The sequence below is a fragment of the Macaca fascicularis genome, chromosome 13 (assembly GCF_037993035.2).
Source record: "Macaca fascicularis isolate 582-1 chromosome 13, T2T-MFA8v1.1".
Classification (NCBI taxonomy): domain Eukaryota; kingdom Metazoa; phylum Chordata; class Mammalia; order Primates; family Cercopithecidae; genus Macaca; species Macaca fascicularis.
In genome coordinates this window covers 58,020,450-58,036,759 of record NC_088387.1, presented here as the reverse complement: position 1 = coordinate 58,036,759, position 16,310 = coordinate 58,020,450, and the positions used below count along the sequence as shown (strand labels likewise).

Genomic DNA, 16,310 nt, shown 5'->3' with positions numbered 1-16,310 from the left:
CACCACAATTAAAAGAACTAGAGAAGCAAGAGCAAACACATCCAAAAGCTAACAGAAGGCAAGAAATAACTAAGATCAGAGCAGAACTGAAGGAGATAAGAGACACAAAAAACCCTCCAAAAAATCAATGAATCCAGGAGTTGGTTTTTTTGAAAAGATCAACAAAATTGATAGACCGCTAGCAAGACTAATAAAGAAGAAAAGAGAGAAGAATCAAATAGACGCAATAAAAAATGATAAAGGGGATATCACCACCGACCCCACAGAAATATAAACTATCATCAGAGAATACTATAAACACCTCTACACAAATAAACTAGAAAATCTAGAAGAAATGGATAATTTCCTGGACACTTACACTCTCCCAAGACTAAACCAGGAAGAAGCTGAATCCCTGAATAGACCAATAGCAGGCTCTGAAATTGAGGCAATAATTAATAGCCTACCAACCAAAAAAGTCCAGGACCAGATGGATTCACAGCTGAATTCTACCAGATGTACAAGGAGGAGCTGGTACCATTCCTTCTGAAACTATTCCAATCAACAGAAAAAGAGGGAATCCTCCCTAACTCATTTGATGAGGCTAACATCATCCTGATACCAAAGTCTGGCAGAGATACAACAAAAAAAGGGAATTTTAGACCAATATCCCTGATGAACATCGATGAGAAAATCCTCAATAAAATGCTGGCAAACTGAATCCAGCAGCACATCAAAAAGCTTATCCACCATGATCAAGTGGGCTTCATCCCTGGGATGCAAGGATGGTTCAACATACGCAAATCAATAAACGTAATCCAGCATATAAACAGAACCAAAGACAAAAACCACATGATTATCTCAATAGATGCAGAAAAGGCCTTTGACAAAATTCAACAGCCCTTCATGCTAAAAACGCTCAATAAATTCGGTATTGATGGAATGTATCTCAAAATAATAAGAGCTATTTATGACAAACCCACAGCCAATATCACACTGAATGGGCAAAAACTGGAAAAATTCCCTTTGAAAACTGGCACAAGACAGGGATGCCTTCTCTCACCACTCCTATTCAACATAGTGTTGGAAGTTCTGGCTAGGGCAATCAGGCAAGAGAAAGAAATAAAGGGTATTCAGTTAGGAAAAGAAGAAGTCAAATTGTCCCTGTTTGCAGATGACATGATTGTATATTTAGAAAACCCTATTGTCTCAGCCCCAAATCTCCTTAAGCTGATAAGAAACTTCAGCAAAGTCTCAGGATACAAAATTAATGTGCAAAAATCACAAGCCTTCTTATACATCAGTAACAGACTAACATAGAGCCAAATCATGAATGAACTTCCATTCACAATTGCTTCAAAGAGAATAAAATACCTAGGAATCCAACTTACAAGGGATGTAAAGGACCTCTTCAAGGAGAACTACAAACCACTGCTCAGTGAAATAAAAGAGGACACAAACAAATGGAAGAACATACCATGCTCATGGATAGGAAGAATCAATATTGTGAAAATGGCCATACTGCCCAAGGTAATTTACAGATTCAATGCCATCCCCATCAAGCTACCAATGAGTTTCTTCACAGAATTGGAAAAAACTGCTTTAAAGTTCATATGGAACCAAAAAAGAGCCCGCATTTCCAAGACAATCCTAAGTCAAAAGAACAAAGCTGGAGGCATCGCGCTACCTGATTTCAAACTATACTAAAAGGCTACAGTAACCAAAACAGCATGGTACTGGGACCAAAACAGAGATATAGACCAATGGAACAGAACAGAGCCCTCAGAAATAATACCACACATCTACAGCCATCTGATCTTTGATAAACCTGAGAAAAACAAGAAATGGGGAAAGGATTCCCTATTTAATAAATGGTGCTGGGAAAATTGGCTAGCCATAAGTAGAAAGCTGAAAATGGATCCTTTCCTTACTCCTTATATGAAAATTAATTCAAGATGGATTAGAGACTTAAATGTTAGACTTAATACCATAAAAACCCTAGAAGAAAACCTAGGTAATACCATTCAGGACATAGGCATGGGCAAGGAATTCATGTCTAAAACACCAAAAGCAACGGCAACAAAAGCCAAAATTGACAAATGGGATCTAATTAAACTAAAGAGCTTCTGTACAGCAAAAGAAACTACCATCAGAGTGAACAGGCAACCTACAGAATGGGAGAAAATTTTTGCAATCTGCTCATCAGACAAAGGGCTAATATCCAGAAACCTACAAAGAACTCAAACAAATTTACAAGAAAAAAACAAACAACCCCATCAAAAAGTGGGCAAAGGATATGAACAGACACTTCTCAAAAGAAGACATTCATACAGCCAACAGACACATGAAAAAATGCTCATCATCACTGGCCATCAGAGAAATGCAAATCAAAACCACAATGAGATACCATCTCACACCAGTTAGAATGGCGATCATTAAAAAGTCAGGAAACAACAGGTGCTGGAGAGGATATGGAGAAATAGGAACACTTTTACACTGTTGGTGGGATTGTAAACTAGTTCAACCATTATGGAAAACAGTATGGCGATTCCTCAAGGATCTAGAACTAGAAGTACCATATGACCCCGCCATCCCATTACTGGGTATATACCCAAAGGATTATAAATCATGCTGCTACAAAGACACATGCACATGTATGTTTATTGCGGCACTATTCACAATAGCAAAGACTTGGAATCAACCCAAATGTCCATCAGTGACGGACTGGATGAAAATGTGGCACATATACACCATGGAATACTATGCAGCCATAAAAAAGGATGAGTTTGTGTCCTTTGTAGGGACATGGATGCAGCTGGAAACCATCATTCTCAGCAAACTATCACAAGAACAGAAAACCAAACACCGCATGTTCTCACTCATAGGTGGGAACTGAACAATGAGATCACTTAGACTCGGGAAGGGGAACATCACACACCGGGGCCTATCACGGGGAAGGGGGAGGGTGGAGGGATTGCATTGGGAGTTATACCTGATGTAAATGACGAGTTGATGGGTGCTGACGAGTTGATGGGTGCAGCACACCAACATGGCACAAGTATACATATGTAAGAAACCTGCACGTTATGCACATGTACCCTAGAACTTAAAGTATAAAAAAAAAAAAAAAAAAAAAAAAAAAAACCTAGAAACTTTCTGAGAAAAATAAATAAATAAAAAAAAATAAAAACCATCTTTTAGCTTATATTTTAGAATTCACACAGCTGAAATTATATACCATTTTATTTATAAGACAAATTTGGGCTAAATACTATATTTTAAATGTACTAATTTTATATTAGTATGCTTCATTAGAATGTACTAATATGCACTAGTTTATTAAAATGTGATGAGTTCCAATAAACTGCTGTAAAAGAACCGTGTATAGATCACCATGTAACTGAATTAAGCAAAGTTGTGACCACCCAAACCCAAGGGTTTGTCTCTCTTCACCCTAAAAAGATATCAAACATCCTCTTATCTTTTTATCTTTTTTTATTAATAACAGCTTTGAGATATAATTCACATACCATAAAATTCATTCTTTCAAAATATAAAATTCACTGGGTTTTGGTAAATTCATAGTTACACAGCTATTACTGCTAATTTATAAACATTTTCATTACCTCCAAAAGAAATTCCAAACCCAAAAGTTGTCCTTCTGGACTCTCCCTTTTCCCCAGCCCCTGGCAACCACTAATCTACTTTCTGTCCCTGAATTTGCTTATTCTGGACATTTCATAGAAATGGAATCATAGAATATGTGGCTTTTTGTGACTGGCTTCTTTCCCTAAACATAATGCTTTTGTTTATGAATGAATCAGTACTTCATTTCTTTTTGTTATTTATTCATTTTTAGAGACAGTGTCTCACTCTGTCACCCAGGCTAGAGTGCAGTGGTGTGATCGTAGCCCACTGTAACCTGGAACTCCTGTGCTGAAGCAATCCTTCTACTTCAGCCTTCTGAGTAGGTAGGACTACAGGCACACACTACCACACCCAGCTTGAGCATTTCATTTCTTTTTACAATGTTTTCAATATACTTGGGTATATACCTAGTGGTGGAATTACTGGGTCTTATGGTAACTCCAGGTTTAATCTTTTGAGGAAATGCTAAACTGTTTTCCAAAGTGGCTGCATCATTTTACAATATCACTAGCAGTGTATGCAGGCTCTAATTTATTCTCCACATCCTCACCAACACTTGCTATTTTTTTTTTATTTTAGTCATCCTAGTAAGTATAATTTATGGTAACATCCTCTTAACTACCAGGGCCCCTGTACTGGGTTGAATAGTGTCCCCTCAAAATTCATGTCCACCTGGTACCTCATGAGGTCATAATGGATTAGAGTGGGACCTAAATTCACTGACCGGGGTCTTTATACAAGAAAGAAGAGAGAAATTCAGACACAGAGTCACACGCAGAGGGAAGACAACCATGTGAAGACCAGGCAGAGAGACCGGCATGAGGCAACTACAAGCCAAGGAATGCCAAGGACTGACAGCCACCACCTGAAGCTGGAAAGAAGCAGGGAAGAATTCTTCCCAGGAGTCTTCAAAGGGAGCAGAGCCTGGCCCACACCTTCATTTCAGACTTCTAGGTTCCAAAACGGGGAAAGAACAGACTTCTATTATTTTAAGTCATCCAATTTGTGGTAATTTATTATGGGGGCCCTAAAAACCTAAGATACTCCCCCAAACCTTCCTTCACCCCTGCTTTTCCTAAAGGTACTATTCTTTCCATATTACCTTTATACATTTCTTCAGTCACCTAAACTTGAGACTGTACTTCTTTACTCTCAGTTTATAAAATTTGGTTCCTGCCACCAGCCAACTACCTTCCTCTACTACCTGTATAACACTCTTCTGAAAGTGTGTGTGTGTGTGCGTGTGTGTGTGTGTGTGTGTGTGTATGCTTGAATGAATGTATCAGATTCAATGCTGTCTGGAGTGTACAAAGATGAATCAAAGTCCCTTTGGGGAGATAACTGTCTAAAAGCTGGTTGGTGTTCCAAAAAGTGGACAATGAATGCTATAGAACTCAAGTGAAGGACATTCACACAATGATGTCTAATGGCTTCCTAAGCTGCCCACCTGAGGTGTTCGGTCTTCAAAGGGGAAAAAGAAACAGGTATTCCAAATAGAGGACATGCCATATTATTTCAAATCTGTTTTGTTTGTTTTTTGTTTCCTTGAGATGGAGTCTCACTCTGACGCCAGGCTGGAGTGCAGTGGCGCAATCTCAGCTCACTGCAACCTCTGCCTCCCGGGTTCAAGTGGTTCTCCTGCCTCAGCCTCCCGAGTAGCAGGGACTACATACAGGAGCTCGCCACCCCGCCCAGGTAATTTTTTGTTTTTAGTAGAGATGGGGTTTCACCATGTTGGCCAGGATGGTCTCGATCTCCTGACCTCGTGATCCACCAGCCTCGGCCTCCCAAAGTGCTGGGATTACAGGCATGCGCCACCACACCCGGCCTCAAATCTGTTTTATATACTTTCTGATTAATACTTCTAAAGTACCATTCTAATCATATTATTCATTCATTAAAAAACTTTTATTTAAAATTTAGAAAGCTGCAATAGAACATTGCTACTACCTTAACAATACAAAAAACTGAGATAATCTATAAAATCATAATTTTTCTTGACATCAGAGAACAGAGATCAGGGGAACCAAGGGAACTAATTCCAAAGACTGAAAAGGCCCTCTGAGGATACGTGATACACAGGAACTGTCTCACTTTTGGCAGAGCATAAAAACAAGAGATGACCACAAGAGAAGCAAGTAAGAAGAAAATAACTAAAATTTTAACAGATTCCTAAAGGCCAAACGTGGGCTAGGATAGATTTAGGTAAGTGAAAACCCTAGCCATAATGAGAGTTTGCACTCATGCACGTTTTACTTCACGGCCTCCAGGAGGTACTCAGAAGAAACAGGAGGATCAAAGGGAGAAGACCATATAAATCCACTCTCAGTAGCACAGGTATTCAGGAGGTGATTAGTTGCCACAAGGGAATAGAAACAAATGCCATCCATTTCCCCCAAACCCTATTCTCATACAAAGTAAAAGGCCTAAGTCACTGAGAAGGGGCACCAAACTTTCACCACTGGGGTCACTGTATGAAAGCAGGAACAAAACATGCCTGCTCCTGGGCTGGGCACGGTGGCTCATGCCTATAATCCCAGCACTTTGGGAGGCCAAGGAGGGTGGATCACCTGAGGTCAGGAGTTTGAGACCAGCCTGGCCAACATGGTGAAACCCTGTCTCTACTAAAAATACAAAATTAGCTGGGCATGGTGGTGCATGCCTGTAATCCTAGCTACTTGGAAGGTTGAGGCAGGAGAATTGTTTGAACCCGGGAGGCAGAGGTTACAGTGAGCTGAGATCACGCCGTTGCACTCCAGCCTGGGAGACAAGAGCAAAACTCCGTCTCAAAACAAAACAAAACAAAACAAAAAAACATGCCTGCTGCTGAAGGAAGGGACAAAAACACCTGAAGCCCAGGATCTTGCACCAATCAAAGCAGAGGTTGTGAGCAGAAGTATGGGCTCCACATTCAAGGCCAGGTATATAGACTCTACCTAAGATGGAGACCAGACAAGAAGAACAGATATTTCCCCTATTACCCTTAAGAGCCCAGCACTGAGAGTCTAGAGAAAGACTCCTGCTCTATAGTGCAGATGTACAGAGATGACTAAAAGATGAGGGTGAAACAAACACTGAGAAAAACCCTCTAACACCACCTCAGGCCCTACATTAAACACAAGGGAGTAGCAGCCTACTACTGAAGGAGTTGGAAGCCTCTGGCATACTAAGGATAACAGCAGCAACAACAAAACAGAAACCCAGCTTGATTATTGAATAATTTGATTCAAACCATAACAAAAATAGCCTGACAGAAGAGGTAAGTCCATTTCCATGCATAAACACTATTTACCTCACAGTCTTTACTGTTCTTCTACATACAAGGTTCAGCATTTAATTAAAAAATTACAAAATATACAAAAAAGAAAACAGTATCCCACTGTCAAGAAATAAAACAACCAACAGAATCAGACTCAGAGATAATCCAGATGTTGAAACGATTAAAGGGAGATATAAAAATAACTGATTAGGCCAGGTGCAGTGGCTCATGCCTGTACTCCCAGCACTTTGGGAGGCTGAAGTGGGTGGATCACCTGAAGTCAGGAGTTGAGACCAGTCTGGCCAACATGGCAAAACCCCATCTCTAATAAAAATACAAAAATTAGCTGGGTGTGGTGGCGCATGCCAGCTACCCAGAGCTGAGACATGAGAATTGCTTAAACCCAGGAGGTGGAGGTCGTAGTGAGCTGAGATCACGCAACCGTGCTCCAGCCTGGGCGAAAGAGTGGGACTGTCTCAAAAATAACATAACATAACATAACATAACATAACATAACATAACTAAAATAAAATAACTAAAATAAAATAACTGATTAACATGTTAAAGGATCTAATGAAACTGAAATCTTAAGGGAGAAATTGAAACTATAAAAAAGGAAACACACAACAGGTCCAAGAAGTGCAGAAGAAACTCAAGCATGATCAAAAACACACAAAACTTAGACACATCATAGTGAAACTGCTGAAAATCAAAGATAATATTTTTGAAGGCAAATACAGCAAAAAACAAAGAATTACAGCAGACTTCTTGTTGAAAACTGTGCAAGCCAGAAAACAATTGAACTGAATTCTACATCTAGCAAAACTATCTTTGAAAAATGAAGAGGAAATACAGGCTTTTTCAAACAAAAACTGAGGTGATTCATTGCTGGCAGTATATACACAAGAAATATGAATGGAATGTTTTCAGGCAGAAGAGTATGGTATCGGACAGATCCAAGCAAAGTAACGAAGAGCTCCAAAAATTTACCCTCATTTTTTCATAAAAATGAGGATAAATGTAAAAGGCATTGTTTTCATCATTTTTATCACTTTAAAAGATAACTGATAATCTAAAGCAAAAACAGTGGCAAGGTATCATGGGTTTTAAAAAATACATAAAGTAAAATGTATGACAACAATAGCACACAGTAGGAGAGAGAGAAAACAGGTATCCTGTCGTAAAGTTCTTATACAATCAGGGAAGTAATGTCATCATATTATTTAAAGGTAAACTTAAAGATGTATGTTATAATCCCTAGAGCAGCCACTAGAAACAAACAGAAATATAGCCAGTACACCAACTTTAAAGATTAAACAAAATGAAACCATAAAAAACATTTAATCTGAAAAAAGAGGGGAAAATCAGTCAAAAAACAGAAGGAACAAACAAGACAACTAGCAAGATGACAGATTTAAATCTAACTATATAAAAAAATTTAAATGGTTTAATAGGTCAATAAAAGACAGCAATTGTCAGACTAAGGCAAAAAAGCAAGATCCAGCTTCATTCTGGGTATAAGAAACTAACTTTAAATATTAAGGCACAGATATGTTAAAAACAAAAGGATAGTAAGAGAAACATTATAAAAACACTATTCAAAAAAACTGGAATGGTTACATTCGTATTAGATAATGTGCACTTCAAAAAAAGGAATATAACCAGCCATAAAAAGGATATCACAGGCTGGACGCAGTGGCTCATGCCTGTAATCCTAGCACTTTGGAAGACAGAGGTGGGCAGATCACTTGAGGTCAGGAGTTCAAGACCAGCCTGGCCAACATGGTGAAACCCTATCTCTACTAAAAATACAAAAATTAGCTAGGTATGGTGGTGGGCACCTGTAATCCCAGCTACTCAGGAGGCTGAGGCAGGAGAATCACTTGACCCTGGGAGGCAGAGGTTGCAGTGAGCCGAGATTGCACCACTGCACTCCAGCCCAGGCAACAGAGCAAGCCTCTGTCTCAGAAAAAAAAAAAAAAAAAATCACATAACAAATATTAAGAAAACACAGTAATCCTAAATGTGCATGTATGCAGCAATAGAACTTCAAGATACATATAACAAAAACTTGCAAAGATCTGAACACAAAAACAGACAAATTTACAATTATAGTAAAAAACTTCAGTGCTTATCTCTCAGTAATTGATATAACAAGTAGACAGAAAATCAGTAAGGACAGAAAAGACCTAAATAACACTATCAACCAACACCACCTAGTTGATAGACACAGGACACTCTACCCAACAACAGCAAAATACACACTCTTTTCATTTGCATGTGGAGCATTAGCCAAGATATTCTTCGGCCACATTCTGGGCCACAAAAGAAATCTTAAACATAAAATAACTGGAGTCATACAAAGTTTGTTTGCAGACCAAAAGAGAATCAGACTTGAGATCAAAACAAAGATTGCTGGAAAAGCCTAAAATATTTAGAAATTAAGTAATAGACTTCCAAATAACCCAAGGCCAAAGAAGAATCACAAGAAGTAGAAAATATTTTGAATCAAATAAAAATAAAAGCACAGAGTATCAAAATTTACAGGACACAGCAAAAGCAGTACACAAAGAAAAATACAGAGCATCAAATGCTTATATTCAAAAAAGGAAAGAAAGGTCTCAAATCAAAAATCTGGGCTTCTACCCTGAGAAATTAGAAAACAGCAAATTAAATCCAAAGAAAGGTTAAAAGAAAATAGAAAATAAATAATACAGACTGGAGTAGGAAAATAAAAAGCAGAAAAAGAGCAGGAAATATTTACTTTTACTAAAAGTAAAAGATCAAAACATGTGATAAACTTCTAGCCAGAAAGGGGGAGGTGAGGAAGACTTTATAAATTAACACCATTACCAATACCAAGAAAGAGCAGATAACACAAATCCTCACTGACATTAAAAGAATAAAGGAATATTACATACAAGTTAATGCTTACAAGTTAATAATAGATGAAATGGATAAATCCATTCAAAGAAACAAACTTCCAAAGTGTACTCAAGTAGATTACCCACATAGAACTATATGTATTTTTTTTAATGAACTTATTAAAAATCTGCCTATAAAGCAAGAACAAAGACCAAATGGCTTTACTGATAAATTCTAACCTAAAACTTGGGGGAAAAATAATACCAATTCCCCACAAATTCTTCTTCCAGGAAACATAGGAGGAAGAATACTTTCCAACTCATTTTATGAGTCCAGTATTACTCTGATACCAAAATCAAATAGGCACTTCAAAACAAAACAAAGAACCCTATAGACTAATATCCTTCATAATACCCCCCGCCACACAAAAAAATCCTTAAGTAGGTTTATCCCATGAATGCAAGGTTGGCTCAATAGTAAAAAATCAATTAAGGTAATTCACCTTGGCAATCCTAAAGGCAATCCTAAAATATTTAGAAATTAAGAAATTAATTTCTTCAGACTAAGAAAGGCAGACCATATATGATCATCTCAACAGATGCACAAAAAGTATTTGACAAAATTCAACATCTGATCATCATACAAACCTCTCAGCAAACTTGAACAGAAGGAATCTTCCTTAACCTGATAAAGGCCTCTAAAAAAAAACTACAGCTAACATCATACTTAATGGTTAAAGACTGAACATTTTGTCCCAAGACTGGAGAAACCAAACATATCTGCTTTCACCCATTTTATTCAACGTTGTGCTGAAAGTCCTAGCCAGTGCCATAAAGCAAGAAAAAGAAATAAAAGGCATACAGATTCAAAAAGATGCAAGATTCTATTTGTAGACAACATGACTGTGTATGTAGAAAAATCCCAAAGAATCTACAAAATTGGCATAATAACTAATATGTGAGTTTAGCAAGGATGCAGGACATAAAGTTAATACAGAAAAATTCAAGGTGTTTTAATATACTAGCATTGAATAATTGGAAACGTAAATCTTTAAAAAAATACCATTTACAATAGCACCAAAAATCAAGAAATACTTAGGGGTAAATCTAATAAAATGTGTGCATTATCTGTTTACCAAAAACTACAAAATTTTGCTCAAAGACATTAAAGATGTAAGGAGTAAAGAGATAGGCCCAGTGGTGTGTGGTAAACATTTAATGGGCTCGCTGGGGGAAAAGCACTGGTTTGTAGTATTTGTTCATTTCTGTGGTGTAAATATTCACACCATGGGCAAAGTTACCAGTGTGCTGTTACTGAATGTAGTATTGGGAAGAGATACACAACACAGGTTCTGGCTAGCAGGTGCAATCTGGCTCTGGTACAAAACTGGATATACCCTGTTTGTGGATCAGAAGACTCAATAATGTCAATTCTACCCCAAGTGATCTATATGTTCAATGCAATTTCAATCAAAATCTGAGCGGCCTTTTTGGTAGTATTTGATAAGCTGATTTAAAATTTATAGGGAAAAGCTAAGGACCTAGAATAGCCAAAATAATTTTGAAAAAGAACAATATTAGTGAGCTCACATTATCTTATTTCAAGATTTACAATAATGCTGGAGTAGCTGAGACAGTGTGGTACTGGAACGGAATATAATCTCAAAACAAAACCAAATGAAAACAGTTGATTTTTAACAAAGGTGAAAATGGAGAAATGATAGTCTTTTTAACAAAAGGTGCTGGAACTATGAAAAACGAACACTGATTTATACTTTGCATTATATATAAATATCAACTAGAAATGAATCATAGACTAAAATATAAAACCTAAAACAATAACATTCCAGAAAAAAATTTGGAGAATATCTTTGTAACTTGCGTTATACAAAGATTTCTTGGCTGGGCACAGTGGCTCACGCCTGTAGTCCCAGCACTTTGGGAGGCCAAGGCAGGCAGATCACCTGAGGTCAGGAGTTCGAGACCAGCCTGACCAACATGGAGAAACCTCGTCTCTACTAAAAACATAAATTTAGCTGGGTGTGGTGGTGCATGCCTGTAATCCCAGTTACTCAGGAGGCTGAGGCAGGAGAATCGCTTGAACCCAGGAGGCGGAGGTTGTGGTGCGCTGAGATCGTGCCATTGCACTCCAGCCTGGGCAACAAGAGCGAAACTCTGTCTCAAAAAAAAAAAAAAAAAAAAAGATTTCTCAGGATAGGACACAAGCAGCATGAACAATAAAAAAAAATAAATTGAATTTCATCAAAATCAAAAATTGCTCTAAGACACTGTTAATGTAACGAAAAGACAAGCCACAAACTGGGAGAAAACACTTAGAAACCACATACCCGATAAAGAACTTGTATCCAAGATATATAAGGAACTCTTATAAGAAGATGAACAACCTAATATTTTTAAACGAGCAAGAAATCTGAACCAACACTTTACCAAAGAAAAGATATGAATGGAAAACAAGCACATGAAAAGATGCTTAACATATCTGTCATTATGCAACTTAAAACCACAATGAGATATCACTCCATACACACCTACAAGAGGACTAACATTAAAAAATAAAGTGATGGTGAAGAGCACCTGGAACTCTTTTACATGGCAAGTAAAAAGGCAATATGATGCGCTTCAGAAAATTTTAGAAAAATTTTGTAGTTTCTTATAAAGTTACCATAAAGTTTTATATTTCCATAATCCACAATTGCCCATCTTAGTCCAAAGTATTTATACTAAAGAAATGTAAACACATACCTACACAAAGCCTACACATGTATGCTTATAATAGCTTTCTTCATAACAGCCAAAAACTGGAGAAAACTCAGATGTCTATCAATTGGTGAATGGATAAACAAAAAGTAGTGAATCCATACAATGAATACTACTCTACAATAAAACAGAACCACTGACACATGCTGTAACATCCATGAACTCCAAAAACATTATGTTAAATGAAGTGTGGGATAGTAGACTACGTTCTGTATAATTCTACTTAGAGGATATTCTGGAAAAGGCAAAACTACATGGATAAACATCTGATCAGTAGCTTTCAGAGGCCGAGTACGGGGGGTGAACTGACTACAAAAGTGCCCAAGAGAATGTTTACCAATGACGTTCTATAACTTGCAGTTCTACTATCTGTGTTTGCTAATTAAACCATACACTTAGAGAAGGTAAATTTTACTGAGTGTAAATTATACCTCAATAGACCTGATATAAATTGCTTAGTTTTCTACTGGTAGTCACAGCTCTCTACTATCTTTCCACCATATCTCCCACTCATGTGTGCCCACTCTGATGCATTAGCCAAGTAGAACTATTACCTTTATTATTAATAACAATAACAGCAAAAGCATTAGCAGTCAATATTTACTAGAACTTGCTATAGTCAGATACATGATAAAAGGAAAGCAGTCCACATATATTATCTCATTAATACAACCTTATGAAGTAGGCTCCACTGTTATCCTCATTTAGAGACAGAAACAGAGGCTTAAGGAGATTAATAATTTGCGCAAGGTCCTTCAACAGCTAGTATGTGACAGACAAGACATTTGAATTTAGGTCTACCTGACTCCAAAACTCTGATAATGAATTGCCTTAAGATTTCTATCAACATGTTTGCTTATGCTGTTACCTCAGAGATCTCTTCACCTCAACTTCATCTGCCTTCATCTTATCTATCCTTAAAAGCAAAATTTATACGCATGCCTCATTGATAAAGCTTTCCCAGATCTTCTTCACCAGCTGACAACCATCTCTTTCAAAGCCTTAAAAGCTCCAGCACTAAATTAGTCCCTTATTTATAACACTTTACATATATCGTACATCCTGTCATAGTTATTGATCTATTTCCCCAACTAAATATTTTGCTATTGGAGGACAAGGTCAAAGGTTTATTCACCCTTGTGTATCCCTGATACTGAACAAAAGAGTTTATATTAATACATAACTTACAGAATGAATGAATAAATGAATGGTGGTTGGAACATTAGTCTACCTTTTAGTACAGTTAGATATTGTTTCATTCTACCCAGGCAATGGTACCCTTACTTATTAGCTGCTTTCTTTTTTTTTTTTTTTTTTTTTGAGACAGAGTCTTGCTCTGTCACCCAGGCTGGAGTGCAGTGGCGCGATCTTGGCTCACTGCAAACTCCACCTCGCGGGTTCAAGCAATTCTCTGCCATAGCCTCCGAGTAGCTGGGACTACAAGCACGTGCTACCATGCCCGGCTAATTTTTGTATTTTTAGTAGAGACGGGGTTTCACCATCTTGACCAGGCTGGTCTTGAACTCCTGACCTCATGATCCACCCACCTTGGCCTCCCTAAGTGCTGGGATTACAGGCGTGAGTGACCATGGTGGCCGCTTTTTTTTTTTTTTTTTTTTTTTTTTTGAGACAGAGTTTCGCTCTTGTTGCCCAGGCTGGAGTGCAATGGTGCCATCTCGGCCCACTGCAACCTCCGCTCCCGGGTTAAAGCAACTCTCCTGCCTCAGCCTCCCGAGTAGCTGGGATTACAGGTGCCCACCACCACGCCTGGCTAATTTTTTTTGTATTTTTGGTAGAGACAGGGTTTCACAATACTGGCGAAGCTGGTCTCGAACTTCTGACCTCAGGTGATCCACGTGCCTCAGTCTCCCAAAGTGTTGGGATTACAGGCTTGAGCCACCATGCATGGCCACTTATTAGCTTCTTAGAATCAACCCATATGTTACTGTGTCATCCTTCTTCCCTAAAATTATATTTTCAGATATGAACATTGAAGATTAAAAACTGAAAGGCAAACCCAAACCAAACACTGTCTGCTATTTTGATATTAATTAAAAACAGGGTCAAACTCCTGAGCAACATACGAAAGCAAACAGAACATGGAGTGGCAAAGAGAGACTTGTTAACACAGGAAGAATGTAATATGCCAGAGTAATAGGAAAAATCATCAATGGAGAAGATACTAGAGAGAACATTATGTTATAAAAGCCTGTCCATATTCTTCAACAGGTCAATGATATATATATTTTTAAATGACTTAAGAGACTTAAGAGACATAACCACCAAATGCGATCTGTGAACCGTGCAGAAGCCTTTGTCCAAACAAATTATTATAAAAAGACATTTTTGGGACAATTAATAAGTTTCAAATAGGAAAATAAATATTAGATGATTTTGAGGAATTGTCAATTTTGTTAGGTGTGATAATAGTGTGGTTATGTAAAAATGTTCTTAGTTTTTAAAAATGTATACTTAGGTATTTAGGGACAAAATACCATAATGCCTGAATTTATTATAAAATATTTTCTCAAAAAAGGCAAATTGTTAATAACAAATATAGGTGATGCATACATGGGAAGTTCATTAAACAATTCTCTTTTCTTTACAGAAAAAAGACTAAGTTGCCATAGGAAAAAGTCTAGTCACTGTGACAATTCTTATTCAAAAACTCTGTGGATGACCAAAGTGACAGACTAAAGTCAGAGTTTTAAGAGTACTAGCACATTTTTGGTTTTTCTTCATTACATTCCACAGCCTATTAATAGTTCCACTAATTTTTTTGTTTGTTTTAGAGACAGGGTCTTGCTCTGTCACCTAGACTGGAGTGCAGTGGGATGATCACAGCTCACTGCAGGCTGGAACTCCTGGACTCAAGCCTAGTTCCACTATTCCCAGCCTAGTTCCACTATTTAACATATGTTTTATTTTCCACTGCTAGCTGTTTACAGTCTTCTACCTTGTTAGATGATAAGCTTCTTGAGAACTGACACAGTATGTTACTGACTTTTGGTACACAGAAGAATGCTATATATCAAAAAGGAAACTGGTAGAATTGATTTTGAATGTAGCTTGTACTTAGCACCCATGAAGAAAATAAAGCATCTCTAAACAGCAATTTTTCTCCCTTCACAACTAGAAACTAATGTAATAGGCATAACATAGTATAGGTATGTTTGTACATAACCACGAATTCCTTAAGCTTCTTAAGAGTGAAGCATAAAACATCTGTATTATCAACTACACCAGAGGTGCAGTGTAGTCTGGGGATTCCTGGGAGTCAGAGACCCTTTCAAGGAATCTGGGAAGTAAAAGTCACTTTCATAATAATATTATTAATAAGATGTTATTTATCTATTTTACTCTTCTTCTCTCATGATTGAACAGTGGGGATTTTTAGATGACTTGTGATGTAATTCTTCTGAAGGCTAATAGAGTATGTGTTTGCGTAGTCTTGTGTGAGTGAACGGGCACCACTTTATCTTGCCCTTTTGATTCTTATGTACCTGCTGTTCTGTCATTTCGGAATCTGAAGGATGCAAGTAGGATAAAAAGCAAATCAAAGTTCCTTGCTATTAAGGTTACCCCAAATATGATCTTGGACAGAAAGTATACAGTGAGTAAACTTTCAGACTTTCAAGTAATGAAATTTTGGCTTTCCCCCTAAGACATGAATTGAAAAACTTAGGGAAAGAGTGAAAGACAGATCAAGAGTGACTGGGGCTGACTAAATGACATTTTTCTGAAGATACTCTCCCAGTATAATTGCGAATTCTTTGGGGAAC

At 37.5% G+C, this 16,310-nt stretch overlaps 1 protein-coding gene across 4 annotated transcripts in view; it reads right to left on the bottom strand.

Annotated features, from left to right (window-relative positions):
- VPS54 (VPS54 subunit of GARP complex) overlaps positions 1-16,310 on the bottom strand; it is a 133,299-nt gene that overhangs the window by 11,954 nt on the left and 105,035 nt on the right. The window lies entirely within an intron of this gene.